General features: G+C 34.5%; 1 long non-coding RNA gene across 1 annotated transcript; it reads right to left on the reverse strand.

Moving 5' to 3' along the window:
- Positions 1-13,555: 13,555 nt before the first annotated feature.
- LOC123219033 lies at positions 13,556-14,539 on the reverse strand. The gene is made up of 4 exons (XR_006502803.1): positions 14,365-14,539; positions 13,954-14,292; positions 13,703-13,825; positions 13,556-13,614 (listed from the first exon to the last, which is right to left on the reverse strand). It is a non-coding gene; the product is annotated as an uncharacterized LOC123219033 (long non-coding RNA).
- Between the last annotated feature and the right edge of the window lie 179 nt (positions 14,540-14,718).

Raw genomic sequence — 14,718 nt, forward strand, 5'->3', positions numbered from 1 at the left:
GCTCAAGCCTGAAAGATAATAACTCAACTTGAATGGTGATATAACATAAATTCAAAGTCTTTGATAATAAAATGGGACTCTGTCTTAAAAATTAATAAAAATATAGAGAACTTTGTTTGCTGATCACTCATATATTATGTTGTTTTGATGTTTGTTTAATTGCAAGATAATATGAGGCAAGGAGCTAGCTGGTCATTGGTGGACTAGTGAACCATTTAATAGTAAAACTCCTACATGTCCCACCTAAAGTAAATCGGCACTCAAGGAGTGACTACCTAGTATAAAATTACAAAGACAATGACATGATACATCATTTACCTACAACTACAAGTTAAGTTATAATGCAAATAGAAGATTCATCACTCAGAGCTAACAAGAAGATTTCCACTTAACAGTTGAACTCCTCAATATATATGAGATTATATTTTTATTCTATCTTGTGTTTATAGGGATAAACAATTAATTTCTATCAAATCGTGATCATACAATCAATGTAATTATCTTATTTTTGTATAATTAGAATATGAATAAATTCACTAGGAGTAGAAATTCTTAGATATAGTATCTATATGTAGCTCTTCCTATTTGTCTATTAATATAAATCTCCAACAAGAAGTAAGGGTAGGAAAAAAAAAGAAAACATCCTAGACATACTTTGCAAACTCACAAGATATTCTAGACTAGGGATGGCAATTTGGACCCGACTTTAGGGGCCTCGACCCTCCCCGACCCTAAAGAGTAAGGAATTCCCCGATAAAAACGGGGAAAGAGGCGGGGATGGAGATGAAAAAAATCCCCGTAATCGGGGACGGGTCGGGGACGGGGATACATATGTCCCTGCCCCGCCCCTCCCCACCCCACCCCACCCCACCCCACCCCACCCCACCCCTAAATCTAATATATTAATATAATAATTTCTAAACTATTAAATTTTAGAAATTTTTACATTATGATTTATTAAAACTATAACTTTAATTTTACTAATTTTTGAATTATCAATTATCAGCTTTTACTAATTTTTGAACTATTAATCTAATATATTAAAAAAACCCTAGAATCTCATTATCATAAAATGCAAATGCACCAAATTAATTCTATTTCAACTTCAAAACTTAGTCAATCAATCCACCAGGTTTTACACAAAAAAACAAATTATAAACTTGATAAAATCAATTGAAGTGAATGAAAAGTGTTAAATTTAATGTTATTATAAAATTACCCTAAATCACATACATGAAGAGCTACTAATGAAGAGATTGATTATTGCATATTGTTAGATTTTATGAAAACTTTGTATTTGAATTAAAATAATAATGAATATTTTGTAGCTCTTGTAGCAAGTGATATTTTGGGAGAATATGATTTATTTTATTTATTGAAATACATAAATGAATTAAAATTTATATTTGCGAGTATGGGAAGGGGATTTTTCCCCGCGGGGACTGGGAGGGGATTTTCCTTCACGGGGAGGGGACAGAGATTCTTTGTTATCCCCGTAACGGGGACGGGGTGGAGACGGGGATTGATATCCCCTACGGGGACGGGGACGGGGACGGGGATTGATATCCCCTCCCCGCCCCTCCCCATTGCCATCCCTATTCTAGACACACAATACATCTTCTACAATCATTATTGAAACTATGACATAACACTTTCCCAAAGAAAAATGTCATAACCATGCGAGTTGATCGTCTCTTTTCTGTAGCCCCACTCATCTGTTTGACGCCGAAGTGCTCTTTTTGTATTAAATTGATGCCAAAGTTCTCTTTATCGATCACCTCTTATTTTTTATGGTGTATAAAATTGATGAACAATATAGAAACGTGTTTAGTGTTTTCTGGAAATCCTAAAAATGTGATCTCTGTGCGTAGGATCATGCCTCCTTTTTAGAAAGTTTTGAACCAAATAACCATAGAGACATGTTTAGCATTTTTAGTTTGAACATTCTTATAAGTACCTGGAACACATACTACTAAAGAGGAAAAAACTAAGTGTATGATCCTCATAGATGCCTGCCCTAGGGTATAATTCATCAAACTCATATAAATATTGTTGGAGATTACCTACTTGTTTCAAGTTGCACAGATTCGTTAAGGGATCATCATAGGCATTACTCCAAAACTGAGCTCTTATGGACTGAACATACTTTTCCCAGCGAACTGGGGTGTCATCCTTTGACTTAAAAAAGTTCTGATGCCATTGGATTGCCTTACCATCGAGGTGTGGAGAACACTGTTAACTCGATTCTCCAACAGAATACAATCAACTTTGAAAAAGTATTTGACCCTTAGAATCTTGTTATTGAAGTCTTCCTTATTAAAATAAGGGAATTACAACCCAATGGCATGCCCCGATGAATCTCAAACTCCATATATGCGTTGGGTCCATTTCAGTCTATGTTACTTGATATCACTTGGGAAATGAATTGTGTGCTAAAGGCTTAGTTCACCAAGTAATTTCTTAATTTTATCCACCCATTCCTTTATCAACTTTTGTTGCCGCCTTTTAAGACTTTGAAACCATATGTAAGACCATCTGTGGTAGCTTACACTACAATTCCTCAACTATAACTGAGAATCTCAGAAACTGATACCAACAATGTGGACTGGTTAAAGAAGAAGGGTTTTTGGAAGGAAAAATAACAATATAAAGAGAATAATAATAAAATATAAATTAAAGAGAGAATTTAGGAAGAAGAATCAAGAATTTTTGGATAACATGCAATATTCCTCAATTAGTTCTAACTGCATAGTCGTAACAACTTTTAAAACTAAGTACTTCATTTATAAACCACATCATATTGCTTATACTTAAACAAAAAGGCAACATTTCTCCACTTCTGCAATTCTCTTAACTATATATTTCGTGCTAATTTTGTATGTGGCTACCAAACCGTATTGCTTCCATTATAGCCGCTATATATTTCCCTTTAATTCACCTTCCTGGCTCTTGTCTTTCAATAATAAGAGACTTCGCTTAAACAAACACCTCCCTTCTCCTCTCAATCCCCAACATTCTAGTCCCACTGTTAGCTACCAACCACTCTTTAGCTCATTCTCCCCTCTTACCTTTGCAGGCCTGCACATTAATATCTTTAATCTTAGTTGGGAATAGTGTCTTTGATATGACATCAAATGTCTATTTACCCCTTTGTGGTGTGGTGTGTTGTTAGTTGCGACGGGAAGAACAAAACTAGAGGAGGTGTGGTCGGCAAGCTATGTTACGGGGTGAAGTGGAAGTGGTTTACTAGAATGCTAGATTGCAATAATAAAATCGTGTTAATTTGTTTGTTTTTCTCAATTTGTTAGTGTTAGATTTGTTGTATTCCATTACGGTGGATTGAATTTGTGTTGTTGGAAGAAATACAGTGGCTGAAAGACATTTGTTTGGTGCAATCTTAGGCCAAAAAGCTTATTCCCACCAAACGTTTAGTCATTCATTCTGTAAGGTCACCTGCTAACTTTTAAGTATTCAAACACCCACTTATTATACAATTTTATTAGGTCAACTGTTAATTACTGATTTACCCTTTATAAGAATAATAACAAAATACTCTCATAATAAATTTATGCCTTCTCTTGTTATTTCTCAAACTGAAAAATCAAATTAATTAAAAACCCTTCACCGTCTGTTAAAAATACTTAACTCTGTATTCGAAGACTAATTCCACATGGATTAAGAGTTCTAGAGACATGGCCTACTGTAAAAATACTATCAAACCAAGAATTCTGAGGTTAGGGGAGACATTGACCGCAACAGCTTGGCTCAGATTCTGGTACAAAATGTCTCATCTCCTGGTCATCATCATTTATTCTTGATTCTGGTACAAAAAACTAGAGTAAATCATTCAAAAATGCAATGAAAACAGAGTCTAATTACTTATTACCTGTGGCTTGCAAGGTGATGGTTATTGCTCACGTTGCACATGCCTACAATAGATCTCGATATAACGGATGTGAGAGATCTTGGGCCAGTCCTTTCCTGTTTCCTTGTTGCATTGTTCAGTTAGAATAGGACTTCCACTAAAATCCAATCGCTTGAGTGTTGTCATCTGCAGAAGGCGGTCTGGCAGTGCCTTTAACTTGGGGCAGCTTGCAAGAAACAATACAGCAAGACATGGCATGAATTCCTCTGCTTTGCAATCCCATTGTTCCCATTCTCTCATGCCGCTAAATCTCAATCCTGTCAACTTGGGAAAGTGAACGCACAATGAAGATGATGATGAGGTCTCACTTTCGATTCCCCAAAAATCATCGTCCACTTTTTTCACACTGGACATTCCTGCCAGATCTAGTAATTCAAGGAATGGCAAATTTCCCAAATGATGCAAATGCTTACAGTTGGAGCAACCCTCAAGTCTTAACACCTCCAGTTTGGTTAAAGTCATCCAATTAGTGGAGGGTACTGTGTTGCCTCTGTAGTGGGATATCGATAAATCCTTTAAATTTGGCGGCAGCTGGGGATGACAGAACCTGCAAAGTGTAAGGGAGTGCAGAAACTGAAGTTGTGCTAGTCTCCAGTGCTAGGAGAAATCCTGCAGTCCTTCCCGCCCAACCAGGTCTGCTCCATCCTACAAAAATTGCAACCAGTTCCAAAGGGGAAAGGTAGATTAGAGACCGTCTGTTACAGACCTGCAAGAATGGCCAATTATCCAGCTGACTGAAGGTTCCAGCAATTCACAACAGCTCCTCCAGATACAGCCCTCCTGCAGTTCAGTGTTCTAGGGTCTCTCCAACACAACTCAACTCAATAGTCTCCCAATCATTCATTCACAGCCAAGCAAGAAAGGAACTGTCAGAACTATTTCTTCATTCTCATTTGCATGTAACATATAAATGTAACTGAAAGATTTCTATTGAATAAAAATCAAGCAGTGTTTACTAATTCATTCGATGTCCATGTTGAATAACAATTTCAGTAACTTGCCAATCTTCAACAATAAATTCAACAGCAAAACCAACAAGTATCTCCACAAAGCAACAACAAAAACAATGACAGACAATGAAAATAAACTAAAGGAATTCTGGGTTCCGAGAGCCAGCCCCCTCCAAATCTGTTCTGCTACTAAAAATCAACATCCAACATAATCTGCTCCTCATCCATGCTTTTCCCATTATATGTGCCGCCTCCTAACCGTCAATGGACCCCACCACTGAAGGCTCCTCTCTGAATTCTGGAAAAGAGGCTTCAATTAATTTCAGCTGCCTGGGTGCACTGTCCAAACTGCCCTCCACCATTTGGTCTTCACTTTTGCTCTCAGCTGGGCTATTATCCATACCCCCCGGGCTGCTTTCTGTCTTGTCTCCCTTGGGCCTGCAGTGATAAACTTTTGTAATTAGTTTCCCAACACTGTCCAGTTGCAGAAATATGGTTCCCAGAAGAAATTCGCTGGACAAGCATGCAAGAAAAAATAAGGCAGAATCAGAAGGCCAGCAGCAGGATCTGAGTCAGGGACCCTGTTGCAGAAGTTTCCCAGCTCCATCCTACAAAAATTGCAACCAATTGAGACATTAGTGTTGATTTGTATGTATCTTATTAATTTAGATTTGTACTTAAATAATAACTCACCAGAATAAAGAGAGAAGCACAGTTTGTCTAATTAGGGAAGTTTTGGCTTATGAAGCATGGGCATATCTCATTTCTCTCAGCCATTCAAAACATCTTTCAACATTGTAAGCCTTGGAGTGTTCTGGTTGAAGAAACCTGGGGCAGTAGTCCTAATCGAGTATTCCTCAGTTGATTAGACATGCATCTATTTAGGCCAACCAAAGTTCAACAAACTCCAATGAAAATCGAACTCTGCATTGTGACAGACAGGTGCATAATCAGTTACTATATATAAATGTTCAAATTCATAATTAGAAAAATTAAAAAAAAAAAAAAAGGATAATTACATAATGGCATTAACAAAAGGCTTTCCGAAATCTTAATAGGCAAAAAAACTAACCAGAAGATGGAAAGCAAGCCTCAGTAGAATCTCGTTGGAGAATATACATCACACAAAAGCTGCATAATTTATAAACTGTAAGAGACAACAACTATCAGTATACAAATAAATGTAACGTGTGGATTTTAAAAGTTTGATTTTTGAATGATGATTTTAGAAGCCATACCTGCCATTGATCGGGAAAGGTAGCAGGTAGCAGTATCCAGTTCTATTTTCTCACCTCCCATCATTGTTTGGGGGAAAGAATAACTGATGAACATGGAAACTGCAAATCTTCCCAAAGACCTCATCCCAGAAGAATAAAGTAAATTAGAAAGCCACAAAGCATTAAACATGCTTTCCTCACCTAATTCAGAATACATATATATAATAAATGGGACAGCTTACACGGGATATCAAAGCAGAAATCAAACAGGTTACATTGTAACCATATAAAGTGAACCTTCCCCTCCCCTGTAACATTAATCATTATCAAATACAACATTTGAAATGAAGCATTAAATAACTATATAGAGTATCAATTACCAATAAGCTGTTTCCTTGTTTCATTGCTTCCTTGGGAATACAAGATTAGCCTCAATCAGAAACCAGAATGGAAATTTCTTCAGAGGCTGTAAAAATAGATACACACATACATATATTCATCAATTGACTAGATAGAACTTCAATTTCGAAATTTGCAAGTAAACTTTGTAGCAGAATTATTCACAGCCAGAAAACTCAATATACGTCAATTTAAAAAAAAAACAATGTTATAGTGATTAACTATTAAAATTGAAATAATGAAAAGGATACGAGACAACAGTAACATAACTGATAATTTGACTTAAACAATGTTTTTCTTAGATTTTAATTAAAATGTAATGAAAACAGAGCCTAATTACTTATTATCTGTGGCTCCTCAAGTGATGGTTATTACTCATGTTGCACAGGCTTACAATCGATCTCGATATAAGGGATGTGAGAGATCTTGGGCCAGTCCTCTCCTGTTTCCTTGTTGTATCGTTCAGTTAGAATAGGACTTTCACTAAAATGCAATTGCTTGAGTGTTGTCCTCTGCAGAAGGCGGTCTGGCAGTGCCTTTAACTTGGGGCAGCGTACAATAGTCAAGCTAGCAAGACATGGCATGAATTCCTCTACCTTGCAATCCCATTCTTCCCATTCTCTCGTGTCCCAAAAGCTGAATTCTGTCAACTTAGGAAAGTGAACGCACAATGAAGATGATGATGAGGTCTCACTTTCGATTCCCCAAAAATCATTGTCCACTTTTTTCACGTTGGACATCTCTATTAACCATAGCATTTTAAGGAATGGCAAATTTCCCAAATGATGCAAATGCTTACAGTTGGAGCAACGCTCAAGTGTTAACTCCTTCAGTTTGGTTAATGTCATCCAATTAGTGGAGGTTACTGTGTTGCCTCTGTAGCGGTATATTGATAAATTCTCTAAATTTGGCGGCAGTTGTAAGGTTTTGAGTATTAGTTCATCATCCTCACCTAATCTCGCCTGTTCCTCCCTCTTGCAAAATTCTAATTTCAACTGGTGGAGTTTTTCCTTGCTCTTAAATACGTTTGTCAGTTTACCATCGCTCACATCTGTTAAATTTCCCAACCCTCTTACTGTAAGGCTCCCTTCGAGACGATTCAAATTTTTCAGTCCTTCAAAACTACAAGCTTTGTTATCATGATCACCACCACCTGGTATGACGAATTCACTTAATCTTCGAAGACCTGTTAATTTCTCAACCCCTTTTGGCATGTAAAGTAGTGCATGATCAAAAGTTTCAAATTGCAGACGCCTCAAATTTACCAATATTTCAATCCCTTGAGGCAATGTTTCGACCAAACAATTCCCTAATCCGAAAGTGTGTAAATTATATAATTCACACAAACTTTCAGGTAATTTTATTTTAAGTTTCCAACGTAGGTCACGCAATTTAAGATATCTTAAATGTATCAATTTTCCTATCTCTTTTGGAATCTCTTCAAAATTAAATTCAGCTTCCAACTTTAATAACCGTAAACATGTCAATTCAGTAAACAACCTTGCCAAAACATCACTTGTCAAGCTTTCGGTGTGAAAAGTATGACATGTAAATAATAGACTACGCAGCCATTTTAATCTACAAGTAGATTCAAGAAATGAAGCCCCGACTCCATCAAGAGTTAACTTTAGATGACGAACTTTGTCATGAGAAGAGTTTGTAATTAGATCTTCAACACCATGGACTTCTACAGATAAGCAGTCATTGTTACCCAAAAATTGTGCAAAATCGTGCACTATATCATGCATCTTATAAGACCAAGATTCATTCTCTTGTAAGAGAGATCTTGTCAGTAAATAGTCACAATACTCTTTACCAATTATCTCCTCATTCTCACCATTTTTCTCTAACCCAAGATAACCTTGAGCCATCCAAAAATCAATCAACCAATCTTTATACATATACTCATAATCTTTTGGAAATATGGAGCAATATATAAAACATTGTTTTACCATCGGAGGTAAATCATTATAACTCAACATCAAAGGGGTTAAAAGATCTTTTTCAACATTCTCCAACTTCCAGAGTTCACTATCTAAAACATGTTGCCATTGCTCTTTAGATTCTTTAAACCGCAGGAGACTCCCAATAGTTATTGTGGCAAGAGGTAACCCCTTGCACTTCCTACCTATTTCCCTACCAATTTCTTCTAAATTTTCATAATCATTAGGAGGTCTTTGAAAAAATGCTAGCTTTTCAAACAATGACCAATTCTCCTCGTAAGGTAATTCACCAACATTCACAATATCAATTGAATTTATTATACGTGCAACCAATTTATTACGTGTGGTAATTAAAATTTTACTTCCACAATGACCATTCTTTAAACAATTATAGAACGGTTCCCATTTCTTGTCAATATAAGTCCATACATCATCTAAAATAAGCAAAATTTTTTTACTCTTAACAGAGTCATGAATACATTGAAGAAGATATTCTAATTCTGTTGCATTAGGTGTCTGATTTTTGAGAGACTGATAGATCGCTTTGGCAATCCTAATCTCATCAAAAGGTTTTGATACACACACCCATATTCTTTTATCAAAATTGTTCTCCACCTCATTGTTATGGTAGGCAAATTGGGCAAGAGTTGTTTTTCCAATTCCTCCCATCCCTACAAGTGAGATGATATGGAGGTTTTGTTCACTACCCTCACACAATAACTTGCTTACTAAATCCTTCTTCAAATTATCTCTACCAATTATATCAGGCACATCAATAAAAGAAGTTGTTTGCATTTGTTGATTATCTGGTCTCTCAATAACCATAATCACATTAAGATTATAATCACTTTTCTCTTTGGCTATAACATCTAGCTTTTTATTTATATCAGTTATCTTAACTGCAATGTCGCGACGTAAAACAACTTCTTTGAAACCAAAACAAGGAGATGGAAAGAAGCAACTCACCTTCTTCTTCGGACCAAGAGCATTATGAACTTGACCTCTCTCAATTTGCAATTTCAGGATTGCAGTATTCCACTCATCCAACACATCTTCCACCTCATAGCATACGTCTTTCAGCCGATGTAACCATATTCTCACAGCTTCTTCCTTCATTTGTTTTTGCTCTGCATCAAATAGCACAGCTTGAATGGCTCGAAGGTTGTTGGTAAGCTTGTCTACTTCTTCGTCAACATCCCCAACGAGGCTCACTTGTTTTCTGATGTAGCCAGACGCCTGCTCAGAAAGAATTGAACCCAGTTGCTTTAAGGCAAAAGAAACAATTGCTTCAGCCATGGTATATTGAATGATGAAAGGTGAAGTTATCAAATGTGCTTGTGTTTGTGAAAATACTACAGTCCTTCGTTTCAAATGGTTATAATGAACTGAAGATGAGGAATACTCTAATTGTCCTTCCTTTCGTTTATCAGAAGTTTCCTCTTTGACAATTTGACTTGCTTTACTTTACATTTAATAATGAAAGATTGTTAGGAATGAGTGTAAAACAACCAATTGCAGAAAATTAAGAAAAGCATATTCCTGGAAGCAAATGCGAACACTATTAAATAAAGCGCCGCCTCTTTAGACTTTGCTAACAAGTATCCAGAAAATTTTTCCTGCAATACATCTATGCAACCTCCTCTAAAAGAAGAAGACTCTAAAAGAAGAATGAAGAAAATTCAAAGTCGGATATTGATCCGACATAAATTTTGTCTCATAATGATCATGTAGTATTTTATTTTAGGAATAATTTCATTTTTATATTAAAATTATCATTTCAGGGGTCGAAATGTTAATTCTATTGACAAATGTGATATAATGTTAAATGTGTAATTATATTGTAATAATTAAAAATATTGTAATTTTTTTAATTTAATTTTTAACAAAAATTTGTTGACATTTAATAATAATTTATTTAAATTTTTATTTTTACAACTGTTAACTTAGGAAGAAGAAAGATTCCAAGAAAGAACCACAAATATATATTGAATAAAACCAATAAACACCGAGTATTAAGTTTAATACCATTTTCATGTAATATTGTTGATTTTGAAATATTGAATTTCATCAAGTTTTTTAATTTTCAATATAATTAAATATAATGAAAAATACTCATACTCAAAAAACCATCCTTAAAAGTATCTAAATTGAAAGTGGAAGGAAGTTCAATATAATTATATTGGCTGCTCAAACAAAAAACAGAACACTGTTTCACTGATAGATAAGATAAAGGAAATGAAATCACTCAATGGAATTCTTTTGACAAAAGCTCAAGCCTGAAAGATAATAACTCAACTTTAATGGTGATATAACATAAATTCAAAGTCTTTGATAATAAAATGGGACTCTGTCTTAAAAAATAAAAAAAATACAGAGAACTCTGTTTGCTGATTACTCATATATTATGTTTATATTCAACACATCAAAGTACATGTTTGGATGTTTGTTTAATAGCAAGATAATATGAGGCAAGGAGCTAGCTGGTCATTGGTGGACTAGTGAACCATTTAATAGTAAAACTCCTCCATGTCCACCCTAAAGTAAATCGACACTCAAGGAGTGACTACCTAGTACCAAGTTACAAAGATAATGACATGATACATCATTTACCTATAACTATAAGTTAAGTTGGAATGTGAATAGAAGATTCATCACTCAGAGGCAATAAGAAGATTTTCACTTAACAGTTGAATTCCTCAATATATATGAGATTATATTGTTATTTTGTCTTCTGTTTATATGGATAAACAATTAATTTCTATCAAATCGTGATCATACAATCAATGTAATTATTTTGTTTTTGTATAATTAGAATATAAATAAATTCGTTAGGAGTAGGAATTCTTAGATATAGTATCTATTTGTAGCTCTTCCTATTTGTCTATTAATATAAATCTCCAACAAGAAGTAAGGGTAGGTAAAAAAGGGAAAACATCCTAGACATACTTTGCAAACTCACAAGATATTCTAGACACACAATACATCTTCTACAATCATTATTGAAACTATGACATAACACTTTCCCAAAGAAAAATGTCATAACCATGCGAGTTGATCGTCTCTTTTCCGTAGCCCCACTCATCTGTTTGATGCCAAAGTCCTCTTTTTGTATTAAATTGATGCCAAAGTTCTCTTTGTCGATCACCTCTTATATTTTATGGTGTATAAAATTGATGACCAATGTAGAAACATGTTTATTGTTTTCCGGAAAACCTAAAAATGTGATCTCTGTGCGTAGGATCATGCCTTCTTTTTAGAAAGTTTTGAATCAAATAACCATAGAGACATGTTTAGCATTTTTAGTCTGAACATTCTTATAAGTACCTGGAACACATACTACTAAATAGGAAAAAACTAAGTGTATGATCCTCATAGATGCTTGCCCTAGGTTATAATTCATCAAACTCATTTAAATATTGTTGGAGATTACCTACTTGTTTCAAGTTGCACAGATTCGTTAAGGGATCATCATAGACATTACTCCAAAACTGAGCTCTTATAAACTGAACATACTTTTCCCAGCGAACTGGGGTGTCGTCCTTTGACTTAAAAAAGTCCTGATGCCATTGGATTGCCTTACCATCGAGGAGAGAGATTATGTCGTAAAAACCTTGATGATGAAATGAAAAATTCATATTGCATGTTATCCAAAAATTCTTGATTCTTCTTCCTAAATTCTCTCTTTAATTTATTTTTTATTATTATTCTCTCTATAAGATATGAACTTGTCTTAACATCTCTCATGAGTGTAAAATTATAAACACTCATAATATCTCTAAGTGGGTGCATACAGTAAACGGAGTGTCCTTTTTCTGAGTACAACACTTCTCTAAAAGTATATAGCATATGTCATAGGTGCTTCTTTTTAAAAATTTTCTAGAAAACATTTCTCATGAAAAATTATTGTGAGAAAAATTTGCATTCATGGGTCACTCATAATCTCTCTATCTATATCCCACACATGTTCCAAAAGATTTCATTGGTTCACATGTTTTACGAGATTTTTGTATTCCACTTATCACCTTAATGTTTAAAAAAACATGAAAATCAGTTTCTAAAATTGTAAAATCAGTAAAATCAATGATATGTTTTCTTTTAAAATCATGATCTTGAATCGATGTAAAAATCATCTCGGGCCTAATCTAACTTTCACCTATTATGTACATGTCTGTGACTCTCATGCCCCATCTTATTCTCTATCTCAAGCGCATCTTGACACTTTAACATAACCTTAACTTTCTTTAAATTTTCATGGAGCTTTTATAAACAAGTGTTCTCTTTGTGGAACAACCTATCATTTTTCAGTCTTATGAAGAACCGTTTAACTTTAGGAACGGGCATTTGTTAACTTATTTTAAACATATACTAACTCTCTCAGTCATGATTGTTCGCCCTAGGGAGCAAAATTATCATTTCAACAACATAAATGACCATACGGTCTTCTACACAAACATTCAACACATCCTAGCTTATGTGGCATGAATGACTGCACATGTCCCTTGTATGATCTTCTGTTGCAAATCGAAAACACTATTATAATCTATGAACAACCATTCTTATCCTAGAAATGATCGTTCATTCGCATATGGAGTATTGAATTTCAGTTGTTTTTGCTGGAAACAAATGACCCCAAATTAACACCTGAAAACACAACTCCATACCCCATTGATCTAACAGATCCACAAATCATGCTTGATCATAAAATTATTCCAAACATAGCCATGCAATTTCATCATTTATATATATATATTCTCAACACTTCGTCTAAAATATATCATCATTCAATTATTGGATACACGTCATATGATTGCAGCGTATTAGAAACTTTAAATCTTGGTGTATTCATCCTATATAAATGAAAAGATGAAAACAAAACCACGTATTTTTACCTTCAAGTACTCGTCTTCTTTAGTATTGGTAAAAAGAAATTTTGAACAAATTACATGAATTATTAAGTCTGTCAAAATCAACCAATCAATTGAAATTTGAATGTAAAAGAGAGAAGCACGGCTTGAGTAATGAGGCAAGTTTTGGCCTATGAAGCATGGACATATTTCATTTCTCTCAGCCATCAAAACACCTTTCAACATTTAAGCCTTGGAATGTTCTGGTCGAAGAAACTTGTGGCGGTAGTCCATATTGAGAATTCCCCAATTGACCAGTCACTTATCTATTAAACTCTGCATTGTGACAGACAAGTCCATAATCGGTCACTATATATAAGTGTTCAAAATCATAGTTAGCTGGGATAAACAACAGGATAATTACATAATTGGCATTAGCAAAGGGCTTTCCGAAACCTTAACAGACGAAAAAGCTAACCAGAAGATGAAAAACAAGCCTCCATAGGATCTCATTGGAGAATTTACTCCACACAAAAAGCTGCATAATCTATAAACAGTAAGAGACAACAACTATCAGTATACATACATACATATATATATGTATGTATATATATAAAAATAACATTTGTGGTTTTTAAAAGTTTGATTTTTGAATGATCTTTCTATAAGTCATACCTGTCATTGATCGGGAAAGTAGCAGGTAGCAGTATCCAATTCTATTTTTTCATGTCCCATCATTGTTGGGGAGAAAGAGTAACTGATCACCATAGAAACTGCAAATCTTCCCAGAGACCTCATCCCAGAAGAACAAAGTAAATTAGAAAGCCACAAAGCATTAAACTTCCTTTCTCCACCTAATTCAAAATTAAGGGTGCTAGTTTGGGATGACAATTAAATTTTCAAAAGATATCTAAAAAATACATATGTATAATTAAAGGGAGAGCTTACATGGGATATCAAAGCAGAGATCAAACAGGTTACATTGTAACCATATGAAGTGAATCTTCCCCACCCCTGTAACATTAATCATTATCAAGTACAACATTTGAAATGAAGCATTAAATAACTATATGGAGTGTCAATTACCAATAACCTGTTTCCTTGCTTCATTGCTTCCTTGGGAGTTAGCCTCAATCAGAAACCAGAATGGAAATTTCTTCAGAGGCTGTAAAAATAGAAACACACATACATATATTTATCAATTGACCTGATAGAACTTCAATTTCGAAATTTGTAAGTAAACTTTGTAACAGAATTATTCACAGCCAGAAAACTTAATATACTTAAATTTCAAAAAAAAATGTTGAAGTGATTAAATATTAAAATTGAAATAATGAAAAAGATATCAGACAACAGTAACATAACTAACAAATTTGACTTGAACGATGTTTTTCTTAGATTTTAATTAAAATGTAATGAAAACAGAGCTTAATTACTTAA

The sequence above is a fragment of the Mangifera indica genome, chromosome 6 (assembly GCF_011075055.1).
Source record: "Mangifera indica cultivar Alphonso chromosome 6, CATAS_Mindica_2.1, whole genome shotgun sequence".
Taxonomy (NCBI): Eukaryota; Viridiplantae; Streptophyta; class Magnoliopsida; order Sapindales; family Anacardiaceae; genus Mangifera; species Mangifera indica.